This window comes from Plutella xylostella, chromosome 6 (assembly GCF_932276165.1).
Source record: "Plutella xylostella chromosome 6, ilPluXylo3.1, whole genome shotgun sequence".
Lineage (NCBI taxonomy): Eukaryota > Metazoa > Arthropoda > Insecta > Lepidoptera > Plutellidae > Plutella > Plutella xylostella.
Genome location: NC_063986.1, coordinates 9,404,036 through 9,422,965, shown reverse-complemented (window position 1 = coordinate 9,422,965; position 18,930 = coordinate 9,404,036). Strand labels below are relative to the sequence as shown.

General features: G+C 44.3%; 2 protein-coding genes across 5 annotated transcripts in view; one reads left to right on the top strand and one right to left on the bottom strand.

Moving 5' to 3' along the window:
* LOC125488616 (autophagy-related protein 16-1) overlaps positions 1–18,930 on the bottom strand; it is a 155,182-nt gene that overhangs the window by 96,344 nt on the left and 39,908 nt on the right. The gene's annotated exons all lie outside the window — the stretch shown is intronic.
* Positions 1–18,930, top strand: part of LOC105383883 — a 59,044-nt gene that overhangs the window by 9,418 nt on the left and 30,696 nt on the right. Inside the window, exons 2-3 of one of the 3 annotated variants that reach the window (XM_038119891.2) lie at positions 4,432–4,476; positions 15,831–15,866. The gene's annotated coding sequence lies outside the window, so the exon portion shown is untranslated. The remainder of the gene's footprint in view (positions 1–4,431; positions 4,477–15,830; positions 15,867–18,930) is intronic. The other 2 variants (XM_048621651.1, XM_048621650.1) reach the window with 2 other exon arrangements.

Here is an 18,930-nt window from a genome sequence, read left to right as displayed (position 1 = left end):
CAAGGAGGCAGCGGGCGCGGCGCGATGGGATCGCCTCGCGACAATATGCAGTAATGAAGCGTCGCCGCCGTCGGACCGCAGCCCCCGGCTAATGAGAGCCGCGTCCCCGTGCGTGCCTCATCCGCGCCCCGTCACGGGGTTATCGATCTACCGATTGTTCTCAGCCGGCACTAACTTACAATTTGCAATGTTGTTAGTGTGTAGCGGGGTAACGCGGGGCAGAAGTGTGAGACGGGTCGTTATCTGGGAGCATTAGATAGGGAGGTGTGGGGCGAGGTCGCGCCGGGCTATCAGCTGATCGGGTGTCGGCGACGCCGGTGGGCGGGCGCCGCGATCGGGATAACGCGCGCCCACTCGCCAATTATGTGGGAAGGAAGAAGTTACGATTGCCCGACCGATACCACCATCGCGCCGAAACATCGCGAGCCACCGTCGGCGACTCCCGCCGTCTAATGCCTCATCATCCTGCGGACTTTCTCTGTTCAGTATTAAATTAATCTCTTTCTCGATGCCCGCCTCAAGTGTAAGTGCTCCAGACATAATTGAAGGCGAGATCGATGCTATCGGGAGGGGCTCATCAGGGCCGGCACGCTCCCGTCGATGGGATCGACGACTGCCGTGCGAGCTGTACGTAATTATAATAAATACACCTCGCATTCAGGAGCAGGAACACGCGGCGCGCATTCCGCATTACGTAATGTCAAAATATTATGCGCATAGCCCTGGACGCAAAATGTACTGCAAAACTACACGCTCCTATATTGACAACAGATAAATCAGGCGTCTTCGATTTCAGCCGTGGACTATTTATGAGGCTCGGCTGCGCGATCACTTTACATACATTAGTCATTCCTGCGAGGGCCTCGCGGATGCACGGCGATGATTGACGTGTGATAGGCACACACTGTAAATTTAATCGACAGCATGCGCATTCAGTCTACTTTGAGTGACGGATTGCCCCACATTGATCGTACAGGAAATCGACGAAAATATCTGACGTCTCATCGTTATTGCAACCGCATCAATCCGATTGGCTTCTTCCGTTTGCTATCGACCTTAAAACGAGCTTCGGCATCCATATTTTATCGAGAACGAGTTTAGGTAAATGACAGTCAATTAATAATAAAAGGTGTCAGGTTGTGTAGGGTTGGGACGTTGAACCAATCAAGGGGAAATAATCATTAGATTCCTCTATTAGCTGCCGGCTGGGAACCTGTTCGCTCACGCAGCGCCGCGACGCTAACCGCATCTCGTTTCAATACTCGGGCCTCGTGATTTATTAAAGCGAGGATTAGGTGTAATATTGTGATGACAATCTCGTAGCAAATTAAAGCGGTCAGGACCGAACGAAGCATCACTTAAATACCACAAGACGCCTCATCAAAATCTCGTTAGACACAAAGATTGAATTACTGCACAAAGATGCAAAGCTCAATTCTAAGGGTTTCGCTCTCGGAAAATAAAAAGGGTTTCGTCCTTACCAGAGGAAAGTGTACGAAGTAATGACAGAAGGGCGGTCCTCAGTTATTACAGTAATACCGGGTTGCTTCGTTCGCGGCCATTACTTCGCATTTCTCCTGAGACTGAGTGAAATATACCAAATAAATAAAAAACACCGGTCCGACGCAAAGTCTTATTACATTTCTAAGTTGCTTTTTGTCGATGTCGTCGTTGCCCAACACGAACTCGATTCGGACGTGAGAAAATTGTTAAAGCCCATTTAGTTTGGACGCGTTGCAACGTTGGTTTACATTCTAGTGTCCATAAAAGTGACTGATCTAGCGTCACCGCTAGCGACGGCGGTACACTCCAGTAATTACAAACGGAGATCGATGATGTCCTAATGACCTAACACAGATAGTTGGCACCTTATACGACATTGATCCGGGCTTGCGGGACATCAGTCAGTCGCCACATGTGGCATGTGGCTGCTTCTCCATCTGGTGACGTAGAAAGGAAGAGTGCAGCTGCCGCGACAGGGAAAGCGCCGCGCCGCCATATCGCGAAAGGGAACTTCGCAACTATCAACCTGTCGTGTACACTTCAGATTAGATCTAATGTTAACAGATGTTAACGCTCAAGGAGCCCGAGACTGAAACTTAATACGCAGTAAAACGACACCTGTTCAACACGTGTAGCCGGCCAAGTCAACTGAGTCGAGGAAAATGCCTTCGAATTTAAAATTGTATAGAAAATAATAGTACTTTATTGAACACCAAATAAATCAGACATAGAAAACATACTGATAGACTAGGAAGAATTTACAGATAATACATGAAAGTCTGTGCAGCCATTTAGCACTATACGATAATAATAAATAAATAATAAATATGTGGGGACATCTCACACACGGCCATCCGACCCCAAGCTAGGCAGAACCTGTGTTATGGGTGTCGGACAGCTGATATATCTACACAAATAAATACATAGATAGATAGATACTAAATATAAATATCAACACCCAAGACCCGAGTACAAATATCTGTCTTTAAACAAATATCTGCCCCAGCCGGGAATCGAACCCGGGACCATCGGCTCAGTAGTCAGGTCACTAACCACTACGCCATTCGGTCGTCATCGATCAGTAAGTGGCAGAGAGTTCCACAGCTCAATCGGCCGAACCTAAGGAGTTGCTGTATTTACAAAGTTTTCGCTGTTTACAGTTGGCCGCGGCGGTCCCGCGCTCGCTCGCGGCGTGATCGGACTTCCCGTTTGCGATTATTGTCTTTTCTTTATTTCACGGGGCGGTTCGTTACCGTCGGTATCGGTGGGTAACGGTGCCGAGCCATGGGCGCGGGCATTTGCATGGCGAACCCATTACGGTGACCGGCGGGTGGAAGTTATTAAAATACATTTAAGATCGCACCGCACTCGGTGGGGGCGATAAAGGGTAGACATTGCGGAGTCGTGCGCTCGCTCCGAGGTTTATTGCGTTCGGGATGGGATCAGCGGCGGCGTGGACGCTACGTAAACAAAGAGCGGATTGAGGTGTTCCTCCGGAGCCCCCGCCCGCGCCCCGCGCCCCCGCCCCCGGCCCCTCCGCCGCCGTCACTATCTCGTTAGCGACTTATTGTTCTGCCGGTAGACGCCGCGGCCGCGGTCGAAGACGATCACCTCACTGTAATTGGCTACACGAGTGCTGCTCTGTTGTCTTTATCACTGCGCTATTGTTCCTTCATTATGGAACTTGGGGCCGCTAAGAAGAAAGTGAATTAACAATACGCGGAGAAGATGTCCGAGTAAAAGTAAAACACGGTTCGATTAGCTGGAATGTGACGCGTTCGGTTCAAGGACACGTGTTAGAAAGTGGGTCTGGCGAATCGCTTGGCAGGTTGCGTCCATTATGATGCCACGTACGGGGCTGCGTCAGGCGGCCGCGTGGACCGTTACTCGCCGCACGCACGCACGCCGTCGTCTGCATCAATGGCATATTTCCTCGGTAAAACTGCACACATTTACCATTCAAGGGTAACCCGGTCAGTGTGGCACTTCGTTTGTTCACATGAGACTTGCTATATCCTTTACGACGCATTGCCTTGTATTTACCTCCCCGTTAAATTAATATCGCATTCATGTGTCTAGCCGCTCACGGTGAACTCTCAGCAAGCAAGTTAGATAAATAGCGTTTTCAGGTATGCATTATTATTTTATATATTGAATTATTTTGGATTTAGTAAGGTATTCAATAAATAATTAAATTTAATGAAAGATAAGCGCTACCTCAGCAGGATATAGGTAATTAATTTCCCGGTCCGTTTAGTTGTCTAATCCCGGGTGTTTGTGCAACTGCTGGCCATCAGGTCCGCAGCATCTAGATAGCGACCATGCGTGCGCGCGCACTATAACGCGGACGCCTATGGGCGAATCTAAACTATTACATCAATAAACCAACAACTGCTTTAATTGAAAACGCATCCTCTAATCGGAGCTGACTCAGTTATCGGCTAATATTTACGCTTTTACTTGCGGGCTCGCTGTGAAATTTATTACTTTCTCTGGGCGAAGGAAACAGATTTTCAATTTCTAATCGTATCTGGGATCGTTGCATCGATCGGAGGAAATGATTATCATTTCCGATAAACGACATGACGTATAACAAGATGGACGTAATTTATTTAAAATTGCTCCGGTGATGGGCCCTCCGTTTTTGACTCTACTCTACTCAAGTACATCTGAATATTTTATCATCGAGCGTTAGGCGCAACACAAATAATTGACGTGCCTTCACAAATTCACAGTTTATGTAGGCTATCCGTGAAACAGATATCCGCAGTAAACACACAAGAGAGCTAACTGTAAATCCAATAATCCATTATTCTGAAACTATAATGCCTAAACGATCGGTCCTGCGGCCACGGCCTGCGCCAGATCTTTAATGAGCCGCCCTCCACAGCCGGGGCATAAATTAATGTGAGTTGTTGCTCGTTTCAGGTGCAGGCCAGACGACACGTCAGCGATCGACATACCAGCCACGAGGTAATTAAAACCCAACGGTACTTTACAACACGTCTCATTCACCAACAATACGTGACGCGGATATATATGTATGTCAACGCCAGAGTCAATGTCGCCGCAAATCCACTTATTCAATATCTTTATGATACAGATTAAAGTGAAAACTCTTCCGGTGGTAGCTTGGACGTGCGTACGCGTATTTCTCTAACAAGTCTCGGTAATTATGCGCTAGGAAAGCAGCTTTTCCATCAGTTTTCGATAAAGGGGCCACGTGTTTATTAAGGCCAGCGCGGAGGATGTCAGTGCATTAGCATTGAAAGTATAACGCATCCGCGAGCACATGTGGCCATGTGAGGCGAACCTGATTCCGCGGCAGGTATGAGCCACTTGTGTAGAACTAGACTCTAAATCAGCCTTCCCGATTTGCTAATCGCGTTCCTTGGGAGGCGTCGCGCAGCGCCTTAATAGCTTAATTAATTGCCTTTGAATTAAATTAAGCGTTTGAAAAAGGAAGGCTGGGAACCGGTCAGGTACGGCTCGGGATTACAAGCTGAATCCATCCTGTGTTGCCAATTGCAATGGTTGAGATAATTGGTTCTTCCGTTTAAGACGATAAGATCGTTGTTGAAGTTGCGAGACTTGCAAGTTGGTAATTGAAATCGAGACTCGAGATAGCTTATTGATTCAATATTATATTGTGGGCAGTTTGAAACTACCTAGGTGTAACTTGTTTGCTTTAGACCTATAGCAATACGGCTTTTGCCACAGAAACTGCAAGTCTACACGGTAACAGCAAGTGTCACGTGACATTAAGGAAAAATTCGAAGAAGTGAGAACTGTACATTCACCACGTCATATTTGGTGTGATGATAACAAACATTGAAGTAACAGTGACCGTCACATTTAGCCGACCTAACATGGTTTTATTTCCCAGAGTAAACAAAAACTGTTAATTGTTTGCAAAATTTGGAGAGTGGATGAGTCAGTACATATACCAACATGGATACAGAGCTATTGTTTGTTTTACACGAAATCACAGCAACGGTTATAATGATGCTGCGATGAATCACAAAAAAAGCCGCGGAAGACTTTCAGTAAATAGCTGGTTGAGAACAATAACCGGATAATTTCTTGCAAAATAAATACACGCTAGGATTCAACCTGTTGATGAACGCCAGGAAAAGTACTTAGGTATTACGAAGTGGTAAGAAATCACATTGTCCCAATGGCAGCCTCCGACCATCTGACATCAAATGAGATGCCATTGCACAAATACGCCTGGGAAAAGAACCCTTTACAGCTTCCTACGACCAGTATGCTCTCCCATAATTATCTACGGCCGCCATTGTATAGCATTCACAATACTTAAACTTTTACGATTGACACAAGTGAAATTTACGACCTCACTATAAAGCATCCTTCCATTGAATGGGACGAATATTTGCGGCAGGATGATGGACGTTTGGAGTGCAGTGTGGAGCGGTTCCGCAACGTCATATATCCGAAGGGGCGATCTAGGCGTCGATAGCGCACGGGATCGCGTGTACCGCGCGGACGCGGCCAATACGAGCAGCCGTCATGCCATCCGTACTTCTAATGAGAGAGCGATCCCCCGCACCGATAGCGACAGTCTAATGAAAACCCCTCTGAATAATGCATTAATACTAGCGTTAAATCGTGAGCACCACCAATCGACGCGGCGACGAGAAAATACTAGATGCAAATTTAAGTCAACAGCACACCCCGATAAGCTTCCGGACGCGATCCGAGAATGCGACTGTCGCCCGCGCGCCAGCCGAGATGGCATTAATACAGCGTTTCACGTTTAATGTCAATAAACTAAATGGCACCTATATTTTACTATTTTATCGAAACGATGAAGAATCCGCGGCAGTCGGCCGGGTCACGCGGGGCGATAGCCTGTGATTTATGCCGAGCTAGCGCCGCTGCAGTTATTTTGTAGGATAAATAATGGCAACGATGAAAAATAGGCTCGGTGTTGACAGTGGGTCGGGGAGGAGCCGGCCGCCCCCGCGCCCCGCGCCCCCGCCCCCGCGTCCCGTCGTGCCGCCGCGCACGCCGACCCAGCCTCACCTTCCCTATTGAAATGTCATTTGCGCGGTCCTGTGACGAGACAATCGTAAAACACAATGTTAAGGTCATATCATGACTTCAATAAACAATTTCTAACATGGGAAACGTGACGTCGCCGCCGAGGGCGGACCTTCCTCTAAGTATGCCGATCATGCTGCCCGCGATACTTTGTTGCGACGAATGGCTTTTATTGCGGTATCGGCGGTGGTCCCCTCTCGTAATGATATGAATGTAACCTGTTGCTGTGTTCCACGGTAAGTAAGAAAGTAGCATTCGCCGTAAAGTGCAAACACGGATAGGGCACATGGGACAGGGCACGGTCAGAGGCACTGGTCCCGCGTTCCACATACGCGAACAAACGATCGGGGTCGCCGCGACGCCGCACATACCATTCCTACTTGGACACAGAACCTGTATGACTCGCCACGCGTTCGACTCAACTTTGCCCGTTTATGGAACGTCCTGATAGACAACTTGACGAGTCGTCACATTGAACCCACACAAATGTTTGCATTTCATTTGCACTCCTAAAGCTATTAGTTAGCGTTCGGGACACACCGTGAAGTTAAAGGCATCCGCAACACTATTTATGGGCTATAATAGCAAGAGCACTATCAGAAATCATAACCTAGCGGAGCCATCCCAGAATAATTTATCGCATCAATTTGTGTGTCAACAGGACACGGGGGCAGACGCCGGCGTAGCGGAGTTTTACTTTCTGATTCTTGCCCGAGGAAACTTACGAGAGAAAGTAGGAATCTTACTATTTATTTACATAATAGATATTTAGTGTCCCGACAATAGTACGGTACTTGGAAAAGAAAGTATTGTATTCTACAGGTGTAGTCTCCGGTGCAGCGCCGAGGTTTAAATCAAGTCGTGCAAATTATAAATTGGTTGGCGTTTTGTGACGGAAATGCATAATCCTGGGTTCCCTCCGCTGTGAAACAAATCCGCGCCTACAGACCGCCAATTAGGTTAGAGGCATCGTGCGTATCCACCGGCCCACGTGCACAAAATAGCCACTTATTCATAAATATTTATGGTATGAGCACAAAGACGACTTTGTACACTACCACCATTCGTTTAGAATTATAATGGCTGTCACAGAGGGACCCCGAACAAGAGGCGAGACGCCTCGCATTAACGAGAATAAAAGACACTAGAAACGGTTTCACTTGGCAACCGCCGTACTGATCGAAAAATTGCAAAGAAACGCTAAAGTATATAATCTTCTATTCTAAAGACGTTTCTTTGATACTCGCTGTAGACGTATCAATGCGGCGAAGATTTACTTTCACACGGGAGATGAGCTAATGTTTGCGGGTGTGACGATCTTTGTTGCGGTTACGAAAAGTGCGGTCGCTTCCAGCAGGAAATTGAGTGTGGCCATTAGAGGGCGATCGGACGACGGCCGGCATTTCCCATTGCGGTGTTGCAAGTATATTACGGTAGCGGAGGTACAGTTAGCGGCCCGCGCGGTCACGCCCGTCCCGTCGCACTGATCTGTCAATTAGAACCCCATAACCTTGTTCACATCGGCATCGGCAGCAGTAACGACCGCGGCTGTGCCCGGCTCTGGACGGTTACTGTATACTGGCGAAAAACGATCGAAGTGAAGCTGTCGTGCATTTGGCACGTTTTATACAAAGAGATAAGAGTGTTGGCTCGCCCAGCGGCGCTCCGAAACTTCGTTTGTCGTCATATAGAGAGACCCCCTTTCCGATGTCCGACGCACACACTGCTCTGGCTGCCACCTGCCGGGCCACAGCGTGAACTAGTTAATCCGAGGAGACAAAAATAAAAGTGAGAAATTCTGTTATTTCGCCATTAGAAAATCGGTCAAGCGCTTGTTACGGTATTAATTCAATAGCAGAATCATCTTAATCGAATTTCACGGTGTGCGAAGATGACCGCACAAACAGAGTACTTGAGGTAACCTTCTTGGAATTTTCACAATTTATTATATTTTATTTCCGCCATGCTAACGGTGAAATCGAATATCATATTCATATAAATATACACTCGCGAGCAACCAAATCGACTCAAGCCTTCACGGCGCACATATACATTGATTTTCCTAAAACGATAAATGGTAAATATAAAAGTGATATGTCATTCGAAAGCTGAAGAATTAGGCTTTCAATTAAGATCAATACCATAAAAAAAAACTAAGCGCAGATTTAATGACGCATTTTAATTGCCCGTCAGTGTTAATTACCTCATTAGGAATCCACGCCTTGCGCTACCTGATCCCGCTATAAAACCTTTCCACATCCGGTGTACCTTATCAGTCGCTTGTTGCAAGTTGACCGGTACACATCTCGTTGCATTGTATTCCTTGTTTTCGCAAACCCATGGATACCACACCAGAAGAAGCTGCTCAAGTTGTTGCCTTGCTGCAACAAGGGTTAAGTCAGCGAGCAGTCGCTGCCCAGCTCCACTTGAGCCAGTCTGCTGTATCCCGAGTATACAGACGGTTCCAAGAGACTGGTGCCTTCAATCGAAGACCAAGAACGGGCCGCCACCGCTGCACTTCAGAGAGAGACGACCGCTTCATTGTCTCAACCTCGCTGCGCAATCGACACCTTACGGGCGTTGATGTGCAGCAAGAACTGAGACGTGTACGACAAGTGGCTGTCAGCGAGTGGACAGTGAGAAGACGCTTGAAGGAAGCCAACTTGACACCAAAAAGACCTGCATCAGGCCCCAAATTGACTGCAGGCCACCGACAAGCGCGTCTTCAGTTTGCTCGAGAGCATCTCGATTGGAGCATTGCGCAATGGCGGTCGGTCCTGTTTACTGATGAGTGCAGAGTGTGTCTGCATGGCAGTGACAGGAGAGGCCGGGTCTACCGGCGTCCGGGGGAACGATTTGCCCAATGTTGTTTCGCTGAAACAGTAGCATATGGCGGCGGTTCCTGCATGATGTGGGCTGGTATTTCTCTAGAGGGAAAAACCGCACTTGTTTTCGTGCCTGGAGGCGGCCGAGGAGGCGGGTTAACAGCTGATCGGTACATCACCGACATTCTAATCGGTCATGTTGTGCCCTATGCAGAATTTGTCGGTGAAGACTTCGTGCTAATGCACGACAATGCCCGCTGCCACACGGCACGAGTCAGTCGGCAGTTTCTGAGAGAGAAGGAATTGCGCACGATGGACTGGCCTGCGCTCAGTCCTGACCTGAATCCCATCGAACACTTATGGGACGAGCTCAAAAGAAGAGTTCGGGCCAGGAATCCAGTCCCTGCAAGCGTGGACGAGCTGAAGACAGCTTTATTAGAGGAGTGGGACGGCATTCCTCAGGAAACTGTCAAAAAGTTGATAAGGTCTATGAGAAACAGGCTGCAGGCTGTAATTAGGGCAAGAGGGGGCAATACAAAGTATTGATTTAAATAAATAAATTTTTATCTTAACATTTTTTGTTTAATTTGTATAATACGATACCCATACCCTTTTTTCCTAAATTCCCGTTTTTCCTACAATTGCGTTCAGACATCATTTATTTCAAAAATGATGAATGGATTTCAATAATAATGATATCAAATTAAAGCTGACATCTTAAGCTTTTAAATGACATATCATTTTTATTATTTCTATTCATAATTTTACTTGTATTAATGTATGTTTGCGCCGTCAAGGCTTGAGTCGATTTGGTTGCTCGCGAGTGTATATCCCTGTTTATAACTTTATATTAACTGTGTTTTGTATACAATAAAGTGTTATACACACTAGAATAAATCATACTGATATATCTCGCGAAATATATTTCTAGAAAGCTGTAAATCATTTTGCATAAACTCGTACTAAAATGAAGAGATAAGGTAGTAATCACATCTGAGCGTAATTGATAAGTGGTGTGTTAAATTATAGTAAACCTATTTGCCTATATAAACCTCTATTTACATTAAACGTGCACATCGTTAGCGCTTGGCCATAAATCACGCATTTAACAGATACAGCGGAGGATAACACGGTAACGGCGTCTCGGGTCGTATCGCCGGATCTTTTCAATATCTCCGAACCTAGGGAACTGTTATTTTGACGGTTATTAGGGTATCACGGTTTGTTGATTGTTACCAAAGCAAGACCGTTCCACTGAGGTTTCAATCGGAGTGGCTCGAGACAAAATCACGTCCATCATTGTGAGGTTTCCGAACAAATGCAGCCCAGTGGAACGGTCATAGAAAAAAGGTGCATGGTGTCACGTAGTGGGAATTAAGTTGAAACGAGCGTGGCGTCTCCCAGACCGGCCGGTCGATGGCCGCAGCCCCACAAACTGCGCCATTCCTCTAGCCGATAACGTGACGCGAAATAGCCCCGCTACCGAGATTCTGTACACCGATTCCAATAAACGGACAAGGCTGTCGCGAGAAATATTTGTGCGGTTTAGCGGAGGTGGAAAATGGAACATGGTTTATTTGCCTATTGTTCTGAGCGCTTTGTGTCCGCAGTGTGTGGTGTTTAGTGTTTGCTGGGCGGGTCGGTGTGGCGATATCGAGGGGGTGACAGGCGGCGCGATATATGACGAGCACGCGGCCGTGGGCGCCATTGTCCGCGCCGAGTCGATATCGAAGCGAACCACACATTTATCTGCGTACGTTTGCTGCTGCGTAAATTCTAAAGCGTACTTTCATTACAATTTAGTCAAAGCGTACTTATTAATAATTTTATTTAATTTTTATTATTTTATTTTAAAAATATTTATAAAACGTATTTGTATATTTTGTGACTCCTGAAATAATTTATTATTTTCATTACAAATGAGCTCTCGTTATCGATATTGATTCACGGGGCAGCGAGGCGTAGGATTACCTTTACTGCACATTAATTGGTCGCATTAACTTTATTGATGTCGAGTAGGATAGCTACATTGTTGCCTGTGCTCAGATGGCGAATTTTACTGCTGCAACAGACTCGTAAATGAATTATAAAACTCCGTTACAGTGTTTAGTACCATTAATTATTGCAAATTCTTTATTTTATTGCACTTCTCTACTTTCTGCTCCTTGATAATGCTATTAGCATTAAGACCGCATAGATTGTACATCTACTCTTGTGCAATAACAGTATTAATTATTATTCTAGTAATCAGTTTGCATAGCAGATCGCTGTTAAGTCAACATCGGGAACAAACTTGCACAGTTGTCTACAAAAGGGACGACAATAGTTGCGTCGCGTGTGTACTTAGGCGCATAGCCAACGTGTGCTGGTGAAGAGTCAATATTAGCAGGTCGATGAACCAGTCGTATTCCTTGAAACGCCTCCAGGACTTTGGCTTTAACGGATGAGTTTTTAAGCCAGCCTCGAAGGAGGAAGTCACACCTCGTGGGCTGGTCGGTGGTCAGCGAGACGCATGCACACGATCAAATGCTGATAATCTGGAGGCATGAATTTGCGGGTGAGCAGCCATGTGCAGCGCCGCCGTTATGTAAAGCGAATTTACTGTCCGAGATTAGACTAGTTTAAAACGCATGCGTCGGCCGGGAGGTCGGGAACACAAGGAGAGGCCGCCGGTAATGGCTTCTATACGTAATGGCGATAAAAACACTTCCTCGTGGGCTCACGTGAGAACAGAGCCGCCGAGTGACGTTGACGGATCGCAGCTGGAACGTGACCGCTGCTGCCAGCGCCCTCCGCAAACATTCCGCACAGAACAATTTGCGCGTCAAATCCCAGCGCCCTTTACACTCGCATCGACACCACGGCTATTTGTATCGTTCCCGGGACTAAATGAAAAAGCGGCTGGGTCCGTTCGTGCCGCGCGGATAAGCGATTTGCACAGGAAAGGGATCGCAAATAGCGTCTGCTGAAGTTATAATTATGAGCTGCTCTTTACAATTTGATCGCGATAATGCGAGCGGGCGACGGCGGCGGCTCGCACACGCGCTAACTCACCCGAGTAATAAACCACTCACGAGCGCAGATCGCCTATCAGAACGTCTAAACAAATAACTATCGGCTCTCGTAAAAAACGCATCTCGTTTCGACTGTAACAGCAACGCGCTACCGAAGTGCTAATCAGATAGCGACAAAAAAGTTTTAAAAAGCGGCCGGACTTTGAAGAGTAGCCCAAGGAATTGCTTAAGCGATGAAACAAAGTGATACCACGCTATTTACAGTACTCGCGCATGTGCGGCAGACGCAAATAAAAATACACACCCATATTGTATGCATACAGAAAGCTATCATCATAAAGTCACCTGGAGGATGTTTTGAGCTTTAACATCGCGTCTAATAAATAGAGTTATTACTCGCGCAAGCTGCTAATCCTTGCAGAAAGCAATTAGAGACTATCAATCAGAAGGGGCATCCTGTGGCCTTATGATGCAATAAGCGCTACAAAAGGACGATGCCGAGGTACCCATCCGGTTTAACCCCCACTGATATCCGTTGCTGGTAATGAGTTGGGCTGGCTGCCTCCGAGATTACCATTATTATACGTAACTTTTATCTTTGCGCAAAGCCTATGATAGAGCCATGCCCCGTATGTCGACAACTTGCACGCACTCGGTTTTTCATCCCTAATCAAAGAAGCGCTAGCCGCTTTACTGCAATTTGTTACAAAAACTCACAACACGTGTAATGCTAACAATTCTATTACAATAACATCAAGCATTCCACGACATGAGATGCAAGGCTTAGAAGAAGCAGCCACTTATTTGTAAAGGAGGTGTGTCAGGAACACAACGTAACAATGTTTGCATGTCTGTCGGTCTGTAGCAATAATTAAACGTTCTGTTTAAGGTTCAACGATCAGCCCCATCGGCTGTCGACGATCGAATCAATCGAATGCTTTTTTCTTCAGTTCGGCGAACCCGAGCGTGGGACCTCGCGGCGGTGACGTAACACACCACTGATACTGTTTGATTAATGGAAGAGATTGAGAAAATTGAGTTGGCGCATAATAAGTGGCATGTGTTTTATTTTAGTAAGACATCCGGACAAATAAGGTGTGATGAGATGTTTAACTGATCGTTAATGATTGCAGTGTATCAGATTGGACGCCAAAAAACTTTGATATGTTTGGAGCGAATAAACAGCTATTATCGTTTCATACGTCTAGTTTTTTTGTCGTCATTTATCAGTGTCAGTTTGGTAGCAAACATGGCTGTGGAGGCGGCGGCGGTCATGACCCCGAGTGCGTGAATCTGTCAGTTCCACGACTGTTAATCGCCACTGCAATTCGATCCATGAAGATATTACGCTACTAAACACAGACTCGGGGCCTCGCGTCGAGCGCGATTGAGGGTTCGCGCCATAAAAACCCACGCAGAATCGCAGATTAAGCTAGCGTATCGAATTAGTGCTTCAATTGTTTTCTCTATTTTGTGGCAATGCCCTTCCAAGTTTGCCGGCATCACAATGCGATGGGAATAAGAACTGGTAGTTAATTTGCAAAATAAATTGGCGGGTTTACTGAGACATATAATTTGAAAACATTTTATTTACTTAACTCTATTGTGCTATTACTAAGGTAAATATTGGGAGATCGGTATCGGATGCTGTCCGTTGTAATTCATGAAGTCTAATTGTAAGTCGCGTGGGATGCTGGCAATGTGTACAAAAACCATTACCTGGAAGTTGATGCCATTTGCGATATCAGGAATCAAGCAATCAGCCGGGCGCACCGCTCGACGCATTAGCGAGAAATGCGCATAGAATCTTACCTGAAACAAAGGTGACACCAGTTAGGAACACTCTTAGGAGAAGGCGCAATGTCGTGATTTCTCGAAACTTTCTAAAAACATCTTAATTCCAATGTCGTACGGAGTGCGGGACCAGCAATGTACAGTTAAAATGTAAATCGGAACGCTCTTGTTGTCGCCCCTCCTTGGAATACAAAAGAGTGGAGAATTTGAATAACATAACTTACAACAAAACGCGGCGTGGATATGTGTCAGTACTACTGCATGTTGGTTGCCAACCGAGCATTTCGCCGACGACGCTTTTGATTTTAGGGCTTATAAGTACTTTCTACCTAACTTCACCGTCACAACTATTGCTATTGTGTTATAAATTTTATAAAAAATATATACCTACAAACATTTTTATAGCAATGGTTATTTCATGGGGCAGATTACCATATTATTATGTCGTATGAAGATTACATTGATATTTATTGCAAATCTATTATTTGACACACGACAGACAAAAAAACTATTAATTTACCATACCATGGAGAATTTAGTTATGTCTATCTATAGTTTGAGTAACAGTTCTAGCATTTCATCATATACGAAATATTGAGATGGTTTTATCTTGATAACATCAATATTAAGCTATACTGCATCGTAAAATGTGATTGCACTCACTGCATAGGTAATAGGAATTTCGTAAACTTTAATAGAGCAATTTACTTTGGGATGCATATATTTCTTAACTCGAAAATAAAGTTATAAAAGTAAAGTGGCCCAAAATTATTTATATACGCCGATTCATAATAAAATGCATATTATACCAATAAAAAGCTTAATAACAGATAACCATTATATGTATATGTTAGAGTAATAAGTGCCCTGTCATGTTCAAAAAGGTAAAAGTATTATGTTTGGAGGATATGGCAAAAGAAAGTGACACAGATTGACCTAGAAACGTCCTGTAACCTTAATTAAAGTATATGAGCCCTTAACGTATGCCAATTAGTATAGCTGGCGCAGTTCGTGGAACAACCGCCATTCGCCATATAAAAGAGTTCAACGCGGAGTCTAGCACCTTTCAACATTTCATTTTGTTCCAAGAAAATTCTTCTAGCTTTAATTAAAGGCCTAATTAGAAAATTGCTAACTTTTATCAACTAAGTGGGAGATAATAAGGAACTTTGCAAAATAATTGTTACGCTTGTTTCTCCACCCAATAGCGATAAATTAGTGCTTGTTCGTTTGGCCGTACAAATTGGTTTTATAGTTCGGTTTAAATAACGAGCGATGCCAGCGGTTGATGTAGGCAGTGCCTTATTATCTCTACTAGCGATCGGAAAGATAAAAATGTCTTTGATGTTTTATTTGAAATAGACTGACTGTTAGTAATATTTCTATTGGACGTTAAATAATAAAAAATGCACTTATCTAATGATGTATTAGGTTTAGGCCCATTAAAAATTACAGTAAACTTCTGGGAAATGTTCAACTCAATCGGGCGCTGAACAAGGCCTGTAAGTTCTGACTCCTGATCCATGGCGTGTGATTACGAGTCACCTACCTATAATTCCGTATGTCATAATTGTGGTACAGTCATGTGTAAAGTGCGTAATTAACAAGGCTTTATTTCTTTCTTGCGCAGGAGTTGCGGCGAAGGTGGTGCGCCGCTTCACAAAAGGTGAGTGACCCCGCCGATTAACCATGTTTAAGCTAATTATGGTAATGCAGTGGCCAAATCGAAGTTCCATGGAAACGCTGATGGGTTATAAATGAATATCGACGTCGCGTACGCACGTAGCATGGCCGAACGTAATGATTACACCGTCGGCAATCAGTTCAAACCGAATTCCACAAAAAAAACAGACGGCTACTTAGGAAATGTGATGTGGAGAATTTCGAGGAAAACGCAAATGACCGACAGAAGGTACAATCGGAACTGAAACGAATTCGATTCTATTGCAGTTTAAATTTAGCGGAACATAGATCAATGACCTGCGCAAGTTAAACTGGCGGATAGGAATTCGTGAATCTTCACAAATAACACGTCATTATGTCTTATTAGACGTCGGGGAAGCACTTAAAGCAAATGTAGGGAGAATCTCGCTCGCATCTCCACACTTGTCCGCTGCTCGGGATGGGTTATTGCCGAGATTATAAAATTAGCTCTGTACAATATCCGTGTGAGAGACCAAACAGGAATTGCAATCTCAATTATGTCCGGAATACCGTTCCTTTAGAGATCGCACCGAAAAAAAAGAAAAGAGGAATGTAGGGATTTCCTTTGAGGATGACGGCTATGCGTGTGTAGAACCAAATTATATACTTGACGTAGTATAATTACCTACTATTTAGTCAGTTGCTGATTTAATGTAATTTTTCTTTAGTATAAGTACAATAAAACGGTTTATAAATAAACAGCAGAAGAACATAAGACTACAACAAAGATATTTCACATCAGTAGGACATCCGTTGTTCTGATATTCTAGAGTTACAAAGCTTCCGAATTTGATTACCAACATTAACATAAGTAGACCAATAACGTAAATTTGCATATCTATCTATGTGAACTGTAAATTCGCCACATAATGCAAATTTAAGGGGCTCCCTGTCCAAATTATACAGAATTAGGTAAACACGACTCGGAAAATGTAAATCATCTAAACCAACCAAGTGCAAATCTACACTCTGGTACCGTTGACTCACTAGTTAGCATAGAGTGTGTCGCAAATAAAAGTCATACATATTTTGGTAATCGCCCTCCATTACAATGCTGAGCCAATTACTCAAATTGATGCGGCGGAGTTACGAAACATGTCATTACCAAAATATACCGTTTTGAGAAAAAGAAAAAAACTAAAAATGTAACTATCACTTTGAACATCCACCGAAATTGAACGGACGATTTTTTATGTTTCGTCGAAATAGATCATAAATAATCCTTTTATCGACTAGAGGAGTAATCTACGGCAATGTAATAGTTGAACGTCTATCAACTAGACGCTGAGATTTAATTAGTGAATATCACCGTATAGCCTTTGAATGACCTTACAACCTGTAGCTTCGCTCCCAAGCACCATGTGCTGCGCATACCTGCCCGCAGGTGATCGCGAGAAACGAACCTGTTCGACATAAAAATGGAGGAAGAAAAAAAAAGAATCCTGCTCCTCGATTTCCGAATTCTGGCAACCGGTTCACGCGTGGCGTAATCCTGTTATTTTTACCGTTCCTCAGTTTGAGCTGCGGCCGCGTCGTGAGATACCGCGGATGCTTGCGCCGGCGCAGACATATCAATCGCTTTTGACCGTTTCAATCAATGTAATGCGCCAATCACTAATGACCTTAATGATAGCTTATTTCCGATCGACAAGATTGATTAAATAATGCTTTAGTGATGAGCAGCCCAAGAAATTGGTGAGTCTATATAATATCTCGTAATTGACGATAATGATGATTAGCACATTATTGTACACTTTATTACGAGCATTGATGGATTTCGATGATTTTCAAATAGAAAGACTTCCGACAGCTAATGCCTTTATAAAATTAGTATGTAAAGACGTGTTAGTTGAACCAAAATCAGGGTGTACGCGTGTAATGTATTTTAATAAGAAGATACTCGAATAAAGCCACAACCTACTTGCACTACAATGGACTTCTCATCGTTATATGCATTTTAAATATGCAGGTAATATACCATTTAAAAGTGTGAAGTTAGATCTCAATCGGCGATCGTTCAGGCGGACATGCAAAGTGCCGTCCATGAGGCAAATCAAACAGCTATTGGAGTCTCTACAATAATTAACGTGTCTGCTGAGACGGCAGTCATATAACTGATGGAACAATGTATGTATGTGCAGTCACCTTAAGTAGGTGCCATAATAATGGTTATGTTACTTTGGACTTTTATAGAGGCTTATTGGTTTCTAGCGATTTTATTGTAAGAGTACATTCTGGTACAATATTAATAAAATAACTTCGTATTGGCAAGTGCCATAGGCGAGTGGCAAGAGCCGTACAAACCAAATAAAGACGATGCGGTGGTTACGCGGGATACGTTAGTACCTAAGTGGGTACGTGTATAAATATAGCAATAAGTGAAGAATGTCTATAAAGAAACAATAACACCGGGAACATTACCGGCAAAATGAATAATTATAGCTACGTAACGGTTTAAAGACCGTAATTCGTAACCCTATAATTTATTAATGGTCAAGATAAGTACCATTAATTCGACAGGTTACCTTCAAGCAGCTTGTCGGCTCATTGATTTATTGTCTTGATACACTTTCTTAGACGCTAACAGCTATTAGCATCGGACATTATTGTGCTAATTTAATTACTCTACGTCAGAGCCAGCAGACGGGCGCTTGATAAATGCTACGCCAGCGATGCAGCGCGAGATCGACCCGAGATCTTAACGACTTTTTAGACCCTTTTTCAGCTTGCACGAAATTAATACAATTAACATTTTATAACAATTTATTTTTTAACACATTCCGCATCTCGTTCTCGTCCATCAGATACCGAATGCCGCAAAAACTAGTTGCAGGCTAAATGAAGAATTGTAACGATTGAAGATAGGAGAGGCTCGTAGCCCCGGCGGTAGGCCGACCGGTCCGCAGTAACGTGATGCGCGTGGAAAATTAATAAACCAAATTATGCACGGTGCATTTCCCACAATCGCTCGACAATAATGAACTAACACGAACAATCAAGATCGAGAGAGATTTAATGATAATCCA